This window comes from Cryptomeria japonica, chromosome 4 (assembly GCF_030272615.1).
Source record: "Cryptomeria japonica chromosome 4, Sugi_1.0, whole genome shotgun sequence".
In the NCBI taxonomy this organism is placed as follows: domain Eukaryota; kingdom Viridiplantae; phylum Streptophyta; class Pinopsida; order Cupressales; family Cupressaceae; genus Cryptomeria; species Cryptomeria japonica.
In genome coordinates, this window is record NC_081408.1 from 309,171,912 (window position 1) to 309,183,776 (window position 11,865).

The window sequence follows — 11,865 nt, forward strand, 5'->3', positions numbered from 1 at the left end:
ATAGATTTCAACCCGGGAGCAAAGGATCTCCCAGTAAGCTTGCAATTTCTTTTGAGCATCATTAGTGGAGGAATTAGTGCCATGTCTAATAATCTCCTCATTAACAACCTTCAAATCATTGGCAACTGCCTCTTTTTCATGAAAAATATTCTTAAAGACCAATTTATTCCAAGCCATAATTTGAGATTTCATTAATTTCGGTTTGGAATAAAACTGGAACATCTTGGTCCCTTTGCAAAACGGAGCACTTATCCACCATTTCTTTAAAAAAGAAAGAAAATGAGGATGAGTGAACCACATTTTCTCAAACTTAAAAGAAGGTCTAACAGAGGGAACATGATCCAATTTATCAAAATTGAGCATAATTGGGAAATGGTCAAAATCTGAGGAGGTAAGAATCTCAGAGGAAAAGGAAAAGTTGCTCAAACGTAGGTTTAGGGAAATAAGAAAACTGTCAAGGCAAGAGGCAATCTGGCATTTAGATCTCCTATTAGTCCAAGTGAAAGAACCATTAGAAGGGAAAATATCGAATAACGCACTGTTTTGTACAAAGGAAGAAAACTCATTAATAACCTTATGAGTTGTAGGATTACCCCCTCTTTTTTCATTCGAGGAAAGGAGAGCATTAAAATCACCCCCAAGCACAATAAAAAAAATCATCATATCATAAAAATAATTCAGATAAGGAATCCCCTAAGTCAGTTTTATCTGAAGGAGAAGTCGGACCATAAATATTAAACAGAACAAAAGAGACTTCAAACTAGTCAACCTTTAACAACTGCCAATGAGAAGCAAAAGATAACATCTCAACTTTGACTTATTTAGGATTCCACAAAGTTATAAGACCACCAGAAGCACCCAAAGAAGGAACATGAACAGCTTTCCAAAGGGTTCATTTGGAAATTATGTTATCAAAAGAATCCTGAGAAAGTTTAGACTCTTGCAATAAGATGATGTCCACTTTTGAAGAATCAAGAAATTTCTTGATCCTTCCCCTTTTGTCACGGGCATTTAAGCCCCTGACATTCCAAGATAAAATCCTCATTTATCACAAGGAGAGCAACATGCCCTCCTTATTTTGACATGGGAAGAAAATTTCTCTACAATAGTGGATAGAATACCAGCCGCAATCTCCTCCTTGATTTTAACCAATTTTGGTTTTCGACCCCTCTTCTTAGGAGTTTTAACAATAGGGGGAAATGGAAGGAGATTGGTCCAAGGCTAGCTTCTGAGAAATCAAATCGATACATATTAGAAACAGTTGAAGAAGGACTATCAATAAGATTCGCATCCACACCTTCAACTGAATTTGGCTGAGAAGAGGAAACGTGACAACCATCCTGGACAGGCCTCCAAGAGGCAAAAGCAGAAGAAAAAGAAAATTCAAGAAATTCCTTTGCAACAATCTCATCAAATAGATCAGAAGAAACTGAAAATAAAATATCTGAAGCGATAAGCTGAATCTTCTCTTTAGAAATGGACAGAGAAGAAGGGGACCTTGGAATGGGCAAAAAAGAATCACTATCAAAAATCAAACTATGAACAATTTTGGTATCATCTGCTAGACCCACAAAAGAAGAACAAAGAGAAGAATTAATAGAACAATGGTTTGTGCAACCATTCGAAGGTAACAACAATTTTGGAAACGGAACCAAAGGACAAGAAATTTGAAAAAAACTCGCAAAGGAGAACAGAAAAGGTTTAAAACGAAATTCAGAAGACCAATAATCCTTGAAAGGACTAGGAAGAAACTTAACAGAACAAAACTGATGAATGGCAGACAAGACAGAGAAGAACACAGCCAAAGAGTAGAGAAAAATAAAATCCATCAAAGACACATCACATACTGTATATCCAGAAAAAGGAATGAGAGATGTAACAGAAAGAGGTAAAGGAGAAAAATCCTTAACATTATGATCCTTTAAAGACTGACGATCATTACTTTTAAAAAGGGAACATTGGCGAAAATCAGATGAAAAATCTAAACAAACTTGTACAGGTGCATCAAAATCACCACAACATTGAGAGGTGAAATGGCCAAGTAACAAAGCACAAGAATGAATAGTGATTGAATCTTGAATCACCACAGGCTGAATCCATGCACCATATTTGGAGCAAATAGTAATCTTAGAGGGAATGGGTTTAGACAGATTTAATAACAAGCAAACAGTAACCGAAAGATGAGGTCGTTCGAAAGGAACTAAATCATACCTAATAAAAATGCCCAATTTGTTTGCCAAGATTTCAACCATATACATATCACGATACTCCAAAGGAAGAACTGGGAAAGTTACCCAGAAGGGCATAAACTGTGGCTTCGCCAATTGAATATCAAAATGAGGAGACCAAGCATAGGTAAAAACTCCTATCCCAAAACAAAACCACCCTTTAAATTTATGCACACAATCCCTATACTTTTTTTAGAATCGAAAATCAGAGTGAAATATAGAGAATCTTTATCAAACAGAAATAAATCCTTCATACCATCCCAATTAGACTTTGCCCATGTTAACAGTTTACCAAAAGAAACTAGAGAAAGAAGCTTACCAATGAGGGCAGTAGAATGCAATAATTTCATAGAGTCCTGAATCATGTAATCAGGGAATATAACCTTATACTGCACAGAAGAATGCGGATTACCCCTTATCAAATTTGAAAATGCAAAGGGAGAGTTATGGGAAAGTGGATTTGGATGGAAGGGAGCTCGTTTAGCAACATGAATGTCATTCGGGGAAGAAAGGAAGTGAGGGTTCGAAAGCAAAGTGTTATTTGGCCAAGTGACATAAGATGGGAGGGAAGGATTACAATCCTGGGAGGGAGATCCAGAAGAAGCTAATGGGGAAAAACCATCAAGACGCGGGGAGCCATCATAGATGTCGAATGGCGGTTGAAGCGAAACATATCTATGCTTCCTAGGTTTTTTAGAACCAAAAAAGGAATGAAAATGCTTAAAAGGAGTCTTTGGGTGATCAACAGGATGAGGACCCAAAATGCCCTAAAATATTAATGCCTTGGGAACATAAGATTTATAATAAGAACGCGAAGGTTTTGGAACAAAATTACTTGTAAATTTGCAAAAATATGACTAAGCCGACAGGAATTTGTCATAAGCCAAGTCACCCCAGCGACCATCCTTGACAACCCATTGAGGAGAATGATCAGAAGTTTGTAATTGAGCCAAATCATGATCGTCAAATGGCACATCTGCCTGTTCGCCATTCCTAGAGGTTTCTTTGAATATCCCTGGATGCCATCACCATCCACCATCCTCTGTGTGTCCTTGTGATCCAGATCTTTTATATTGAAAGTGAAGATGTAACCGACCTCAACTTTTGCCTAAAGGTCAAATATTGGCGAAGGAAGTTCCCAAAATCTCTAGATCTCTGCGGCTTCGTTGCTACTTCCTTCCCTTTCCCTGTGTTTAGCCTGTGAGACGTAGAAGACATGCAGCAATTGCTCGGCTTCCAAACTCATGCTTGAGAGACACCCATGCATCTGTGCCCTAGGCTTCCCCACAATCGTCCCCTAGGCTTCCCTTCGACCGCCCCTTTCCTTAAAAAGATGCAGTCTCATGGAATTCAATGATTGCGGGATATGTACAGAATGGAAGCCTTGATGAGGCTCTGCAATTTTCTCATGCAACTCCCCAACGAGATGTGGCTTCATGGAACACCATGATTTCAGCTTATACCAAGCATTGGTTTTTTGAGGCGGCCTTGAAAGTGTATTATAAAATGCACAGTGAGGGAGTAGGCTGTCAATCCAACACTTCTACTTTTGCAAACATTCTTCCACAAATAGTTGTGAATGCCAAATTAATCTATGCGTCTGGTCATTCGGATCCATGCCCTAGGCTTCCCCGCAGTCGTGCATTATCAAATAAATGTTTCTTGGATATGTGACTGTTACGAGCAATGTGTTGAAAATTAGTGTTATATGCAGGGTTACTATAAAAGTTTATAAAATTAGTATTATATGCAGGGTTATTTGTAATTATTTTTCAAACCAAAGGGTGTGTCCTTTCATATTTGCCTTTTGATTCATATATTTAAAGGGAGTCAGTTTTGTAGAAGGGAGGAGATATTTTCATAGAACATGATGCTACTGTAAGGACTGAAAGTCATTTGTACTAGGGAAGTCTATAGGAAGAAGAAGTGTGATTTTGTGCAAGCAATTTGTAATGGAGTATCTACAAGTGCAACTTATGTATGCAATCATTTCCTGAAGGTTAATATACAAGGTTCGTTGTTTCTTTTCCAAATATTGTGTACACTTTTGTGTTGATGAATATCTTTGTCCTCTTGATAAATCTGTGTATAGATTTGCTATGATGTGGATCACATGTTGTTGCATTAAGTGAAAGATTAAGTTCTTATTGTTTGTGTAACACATACTGAACCTTCATAGTTGATGAGAAATTGTCTCTTGAGTTGATAAGATATTTTATCCACAAAGTGTCATATATATCCCTGGATAGAGGCACTGGTTTGTTATTGATTCTTCAAGATTTTGATCCGTATGCATTCAAGGTCCTTGACACAAAACATTCTTCCCAAATCCTATACGATCTTATCTATGCAAATTTCATTCATGTCCTGAAAGCAATTTCATTTTCAATATACATTTACAATCATTTTCTTTTCAAAACATTCAGTTAAAGCACATAATAAAGCATAATTGCAGAACAATTATTTGCCAGTTTTCCATTTGTTAACCATAAAGCTTAAATCCACTTTAAATAACTCTTATTGTGCTTGAGAGGGAGAGGTATACCCACCTAGGTTCAGTGGAGCCTTAAGAGCAGAGAGATTTGGTCTTCGACCACCCCTGTTCGTTGGCCAAAGCTAGTTGGATCAGTTGAGGATTTGGTAAACCCTTAAGTTTTCCAATCTGTGGTTTTGGGCACCAACAAAAGGATATTGTTGTCTCACTTCAGATAAGCAATCACAATGGATATATTGGCTACCACTAGCAGGAATGGTAGTATAACACTTCCATAGCTCATAAAAATTGTCTCCTTTTATAGCACTATATGGATATCGACCTCCTTCCATCACATCATCATTGAATATGTCACCAAAAGTTCAATCTATGGAGGACCACATGTTCCAAAAACAACAAGTACTTTCAAGACTCAAAGAGAATTTGGCCATGGCACAAAATTGAACAAACATGAAACGCATCAACATCGTAGCAAAAGAAGCTTTGGAGTAGGGAATTGGGTGTTTTATCATTGAACCAACAAACAAAGAATAATAAGATGTCACAAAAATATTATGGCCCATAACAAATCATGCAAAAGATAGGTAGTGTGGCCTACAAGCTCGAATTGCTGCCAACAACCAAGATACATCAAGTTTTTCATGTTTCTTGTATGAAGAAAGTAATAAGGAATAACATCCTTGCACAAACAATGTTACTAGAGCTTGATGAAGAAGGAAGATTCATATTAGAACCAGAGGCCATTCTCGAAACATGTACAAAGAAGCTGAGGACTAGAACACTCAATGAATATCTCATTCAACAGAAGAATCTACTAGTTGAAGATGCCACATGGGAAGATGAAGAGTTTGTTGAGAACAATCCACACTTAAAATTACCATTGAGAACAATGCTTATTTCAAGAGGGGGGGCATGTGTTGTGTTTTTTCATAACATGCCCCATTTTAATCAAACTAAAATCAAGTTCCCCTTCTTGTAATTTAAATCGGCCCTTTAAAAAGCTTAGGAAGCTCTACAACCAATAGCACACTTCCATGCTTGAAGAGGCTTGCATAGTCCCTTGAGCGTCATCTTGACAAGTGGCACATTTTGTGCTAAGGTAGATTATAAAGTCCCACAACCTCCTTTATTTCAAACCCCACCTTCACACTTGCCACATGGTGTGCATACACACTTTTTACAGGGGTTGATGGTTCACAATGCTCAGATTTTCCACCATGTTGCCACATCTCTCTCTTTTGATCAAGCTTGCACCTAATACTCTGATTTAATTCTCGCTTGTGCTCTAATTGCCACGCCTTTTGAATGTTGACCCTCCACAACAAGAAATGTAAAACCAAGCCACGATGAAGCTCATGGTGGCCATATTTGTCCAATCCTAACCAAAACTATTGTAGAAGTCCTTTATTCTGCCCAAAAGCTTTCTAGATCACTTTTAATGTTTAAAATAAAAGGAATTTTGGTTCACTTTGTGTAGCATCGTAAATTATACACCTGCATTAGTGTGTGCAATTTCACACTCTCTTAGCACCTATTTTAGTATCTCCCTTTCCTCTATGCATAGGACCTTTATTGTAATTAATCAATATTTAAATTAATATTATGGGTCTTATTCCACTTTATTACATCATCACACTCTTATTTGGGCCCTTAATTCTAAGTGTTCCCTTCATCATTTTATACTGATTTATCCTTAACCTTACCCCAATTTCAACTTTCAAAACGTGTTTTGCATACCTATGCATTGTGGTTTGAGCCATCGACCTGGATTTTACATTATAACCCCATTATCTCGCATCTTTCGAAATTTAAAAAAAAAAGCTAATAGGACTAGGTCGGTGGAGCTACCTGGTCCCACATTTCTTTCCCCAAATTTCAGGAGGATAATTTAGCAGTCTTATCTAATTCAAATCCCACTCCATGTGAAAATATATCAAATCTAAGTTGGCCTAAAGGTGATTTTAATTATGAAATCCTAATATTAGGAATCCCGCTCAATTCATTTTGATCATCTTATCTTATGCTAACATTATCATCCAATTCAAGAGCAATTCTTCTTCTGCAAGAGAAAATCCGATTCAAAGAGCAACAAACTACATCAAGGCATCTTCTATTCATGTTTTATCTATTGTTTCATGATGGATTTTATGTGATTTATCATAAGATCATTGCATCACCTATTGAAGGTATAATCATCTACATTCAAGCATTTCAATTCATTGCCCTCAAAAGACAAGCTTTCCAATTCAAACCAAGTTCAATTTTTATTTCAATTAGGGTTAATTTGAAACCCGGGGTTTGACCTAAGGCAAACCCCTATCCACAACCCCCTTCCTTTCCTCTTGTGTGTTGCTAAAGGTACCCGACGAAGTCAAAAGAACTCAGGAAGCATCAAAATCCTTATACAGATCCAATCCTAGAATTTGGACTTGGTTTTCAGCGACCAAGGACGTTGAGTTGCCATGTCCCAAGACCAAGTCATTGAGAAGCCCTACTTCTCAACATTTTTGAGCAGTTTTAAAGGGTGGATTCCATGCAACTTCAAGTTCTAGATTTTCTAATAGCAAATCAACCTCAAAAGACCAAGGTGTTCTGGTGCCCTGGTCCTGCTAGATCAGCATCAAATTTCAATCACAGGTGCACAATTAGATTTTCTACTCAATTTCGTGTTTTTTACAATATTTTTTTATTATTTGTCAGTTGTTTACAGTAACTTAAGTGTTTACTTTCTTCATACCCTAGCCATAATTTTGCATTACTTCAACATATCTCCATAGTTCATTCACTTTCTATATCAAAGAAGGGATAGAAACCCTAGAACTGTCATTTGACTTTCTTTTACAAGAGTTAATCATTTCTCTCTTTTCTAAGTTTGCTCCCCTGCATTTTGATGTTTATTAGAATTTAAGAGTACTATTAGCACATAATTGAAAATCTAATCTAGAAGATCATCAAGAAATTTGAAATAATTGGAGGCCTAAAATTTGCAAACCAGTACACCCCATTTACCCCTTGTGTGTTACCAACAAATGCACATCAATGGCACTAAGTTATCTAACATTGTCATGACCCGAATTTCAGGAGCCTTGGGATAAATGCTTCTTAGCTCATATGGTACATTTGTCTTTCAAGCTAGATAACATTACTCGACATATTTTTTATCTGCATTGATGGGTGTGTCAAAACTAATCGCTCAACAAATTGGTACTAGAAGGAGGGCTCAAGCTAAAGCAGATTAATCATTTCTTCCCCAAAAAGCTTCAAATAATCCTTAGCTCGACTCCTTAGCTTAGCTCCAGAGTGAGTTAGACTTCCCATCTAGACCAAGGAGAAATATAATAATAAAAGTGTTGAATAAGTCTAGTCCCTCAAATCTTTTCAATCTTTGCAACCCATCATTTAACCAATCCCAACTCAGCAAGTTCTAGTTCAACCTAGAAACCAACTGATGGCTTAGTTCACCATGAACCCTACCCCAGTTAAATTTTTCGTATACAATGTTATCCCAAAGAACTCTCATACATGTTTTTCCAAATTTTATATCAAGGATCCTAATAAAATAGCCAAAGAGCATATCATGATTTTGTAAGATGTGTTGCACTATTGGAGGACAGAGCATCAGGATGTTGCATGTAGGCTTTTCACTTGAGACAGGAAGCCTTCTATTAGTTTACTCATTTTACCTATGAGATTTGTTACTTCGTGGCGGATTTTGAAAGATGCTTCGGTAGCCAAATTTAAGATACCCATTAATTCCTTAGATTTATACAGAAAATTTGTGGAAGTCAAAAGACAAGATAATGAACCAATAGGCTTGTTTAATAACGCTTACACTTTGTTGCAAGATCCATAACTTATAGCAGATGAGCCTGCCCGTTAGATTTACTATTTAGACTTGGATAACCTCACTTCTATATTTGAAAGAGCAAACCCCATGCCCAACGATCTTCTTGCAAATTATGTAGAAGCCATTAAGGTTAATTCAAAATTAGGATGATCAGAAGTTGGTTTGGTTAATCATTTGGGGATGTCTAGAGTATCTAGCCAAGTCCAAGGTATTAACCAAGCCTTACAACATCATACCCCTATAATGAATCCTATTCCTATAGCTTTTGAAGCTATGGTTCTACACCCAAGAATGCCAATATCTCAAGCATTGGCCTCAAAACCCACTTTCCTATAGAATGTCAAGCCAAGCACCTCAAGATCCTAAGAGGATCAAGAGGAATTCAAAATGTTATTAGATCAAATGAGGAAACTCTCTCGCGAGGTAACCCACCTTTGAAATCAAAATCATTATCTATAGAATGCTCACCAGAATCAAGCACCTACTCAGAGTTATCAACAAAGACCTCAAAGGACTTGGAATACTAGAGCTAACAATGGAGGGGTTCCTACTCCTTTTGATAGCAACAATACATTAGATCTACGTCCTCCAAATAATAGTTATCTGGACGAAGCGACATTGTCTAGTTGGTGTAGGTTGCATGACACAGATCAACATTAAAGTTGAATTGCAAAGAGTTCCACGTAGCAACCAATATACTCTAGAGAGAAATGCAAAACATAGAAGTACAAGAGGTTCATGTACCTACTAGTTATGAGTTCGTGTTGAATAGTGGTTATGATACCACTTTGGTTTTGGATAGCTATGTTTTTTCCATGAAAGGAGAAAATTCACCAAAGGAAGAAATTGACGAGGTACAAACCTATCAGCAATACAATGGTAACAGCAGAGCAGAGCCCCATACAACTTAAGGAGTAATATGCAGACGGGCCCATTCACTTCTTCCATTCGTCCAAACAATTATAAGGTGCCTCTCGACCTAAATACAAGCAATAATCCTAGTTTCCCTAAAGCTTATACTCCTTTCCCTGATAGTAACCAACATGAAGTTGTGGGAAAGCAAGGTAGATCTGAGTTGGAAAGAATGGTCAATATGTCATCAAGGAGTTTAAGAAAATTATGGTAAGCGTCTCTATCCTTAAATTAATGAAAGTTCCCCAAGTTAAAAATTCTTTCTTCGAAGTTTCTGGGCAATCATGTAAGCCACATAAGCCTGTCAATTAGGAAGTCCTAAGGAACCCTTAGTAAAGTTTAAAGAAAAGGGCCAGGCATCCCAAATAGATGCTCCCATGTTTACTACGATGGTTGAGTCCCCTCCCTTTTTGTTAACTTTGAGGATTTTTGGCAAAAATTTACACAATTGTTTATTTGACTTTGGTGCTTCAACGAATGTTATGCCTTTGGTAGTATGCAAGGCCTTAGGTATCACCTCTGCTAAGTCTACCTGAAAACTAACTTAGCTAGATAAAATTGAGGTGGTAGTCATACTAGGGGAGTTGAATACTATTCAAATGCAACTAGCCTCTGACCCCCACATTCAACAATACATGGTTATATAGGTAGTGGGTATACCTAAATGATACATGATGTTGCTAATCAAAGATTGGTCTAAAACACCGAACGGGTATGTGCATACTAATTTTTCACATATGTGGCTATCTTGGAGAGGAGTATCAAATCAAATAAGAATTGAGAGTAATCCAAGAGTGAAGCACACTATAATAGAATACAACTAAGATAACGAAATCCTTTACTGAGAAGTGGATTTAGGTGTCTATTGCCCATTAGCTTTCTAAGAAATACTAATGTTGCAAGAAGAATCAATAAAATTGTTGTTGGTATGTAAGGATAAAAAGCCTCACATTGAGCCCTTCCCATAGTTGCTCGTTGAACCAAAAGAAGAAGAATGCTCATAGAGATTTTATGAACATTTGCCAAGATCTATCAAAGAAAGCCTTAAAAGTGAAAAGAAATTTAGGATAGAGGATTTCCTTCTCACCTCATGGTGCTACATACATAATAGCACACATTCAGAAGCCATTTGCCTTTGTTGTAAAATGAAAATTAATCGAGTGATGAAAGAACAACTAGAGTCTTCCAAGTATTTCTAAACGAAGCAAGAGAAAGAATCGAGGAACAAAACTAACCTTGTAGAGAAAAAGATTTAAGAAAATGGAAAAGTTCATGTGGAGGAAAATAAAGAAGAAAAGTGGAATGATGGAGCAAAGTAGATGTAGACCCTCAAGTTCGATGGTTCCAAATCTAAGCAAGGACCAAGAGTCGGTTTTCAATTGGTAATTCCTAGAAATGAAACCCATGTTTCAGCATATAGGCTACAATTTTCTTGCACAAATAATATGGCTAAGTGTGAATCCTTGGTACATGGTCTCCTCACTGCCATAAGAAAAGGAACCAAGCAAATCCTAGCCTATGGTGATTCTGAGTTGGTCATAAAATAGATAAAAAGGCAATATTCTCGTTATGACAAGAGATTAGGAAGCTACTACAATCGAGTATGGGATCTGATTAAAAGCTTTGATGCTTTCAATATTCAAACTATCCCCAAAGCCTAAAATGAAATAGTTAATGGCTTAGCCCAAACTGCTAGTTCCCTTAAACCTTCCTTGCCTGATGAACTACAAAAAATTACAATTGAGTTAGTTTCAATACCTTTTGTCCCTGATAGTGTCACCTATTTTCAAGTCTTCACTAATGATAAGCATATCATTTATTTCCTTACCAGCTCAAAAGGGTTTTCTTCCCAAATCATTGATGAGGGAGACTTGGTGGAAGTTGAAATAGACCTGGAAGGGGTCATAAATCTAAAGACTAATACTATTCCTTGCAGGATGGTCCAATTGGAAATAATTTTTGATTGGGATAATTTGCAGTCCCAGAAGCGGTCCATAGATGTAGAAGGAAAGTGTGACAAGGTAAACCTCGATGGAACTAGAGATATAAAAAAGCGTTTTTATTAGTAAAGCTTCCACCCTAGAGGAAAAAAATAAGATAACTAATAGTATGAAAGTGTATCCCAACATTATTGCTTAGAGTTACGAGGACCTCAAAACTTATGATACCTCTATTATTACCCACACAATCTCGCACAAGCCAGGGGCAAAGGCCTGTGAATGCCTTGATAGAAGCTTTGATCTATCAAGAAGTTAAAAAGTTGTCATTAGCAAGAATAATTTTTCCAATCCAACATTCTTCTTGGGTGGCAAACTTGGTCCCAGTCCAGAAGAAAAATGGAGAAATCAGACTGTGCGTTGATTTGCAAAACTTAATTAAAGTTT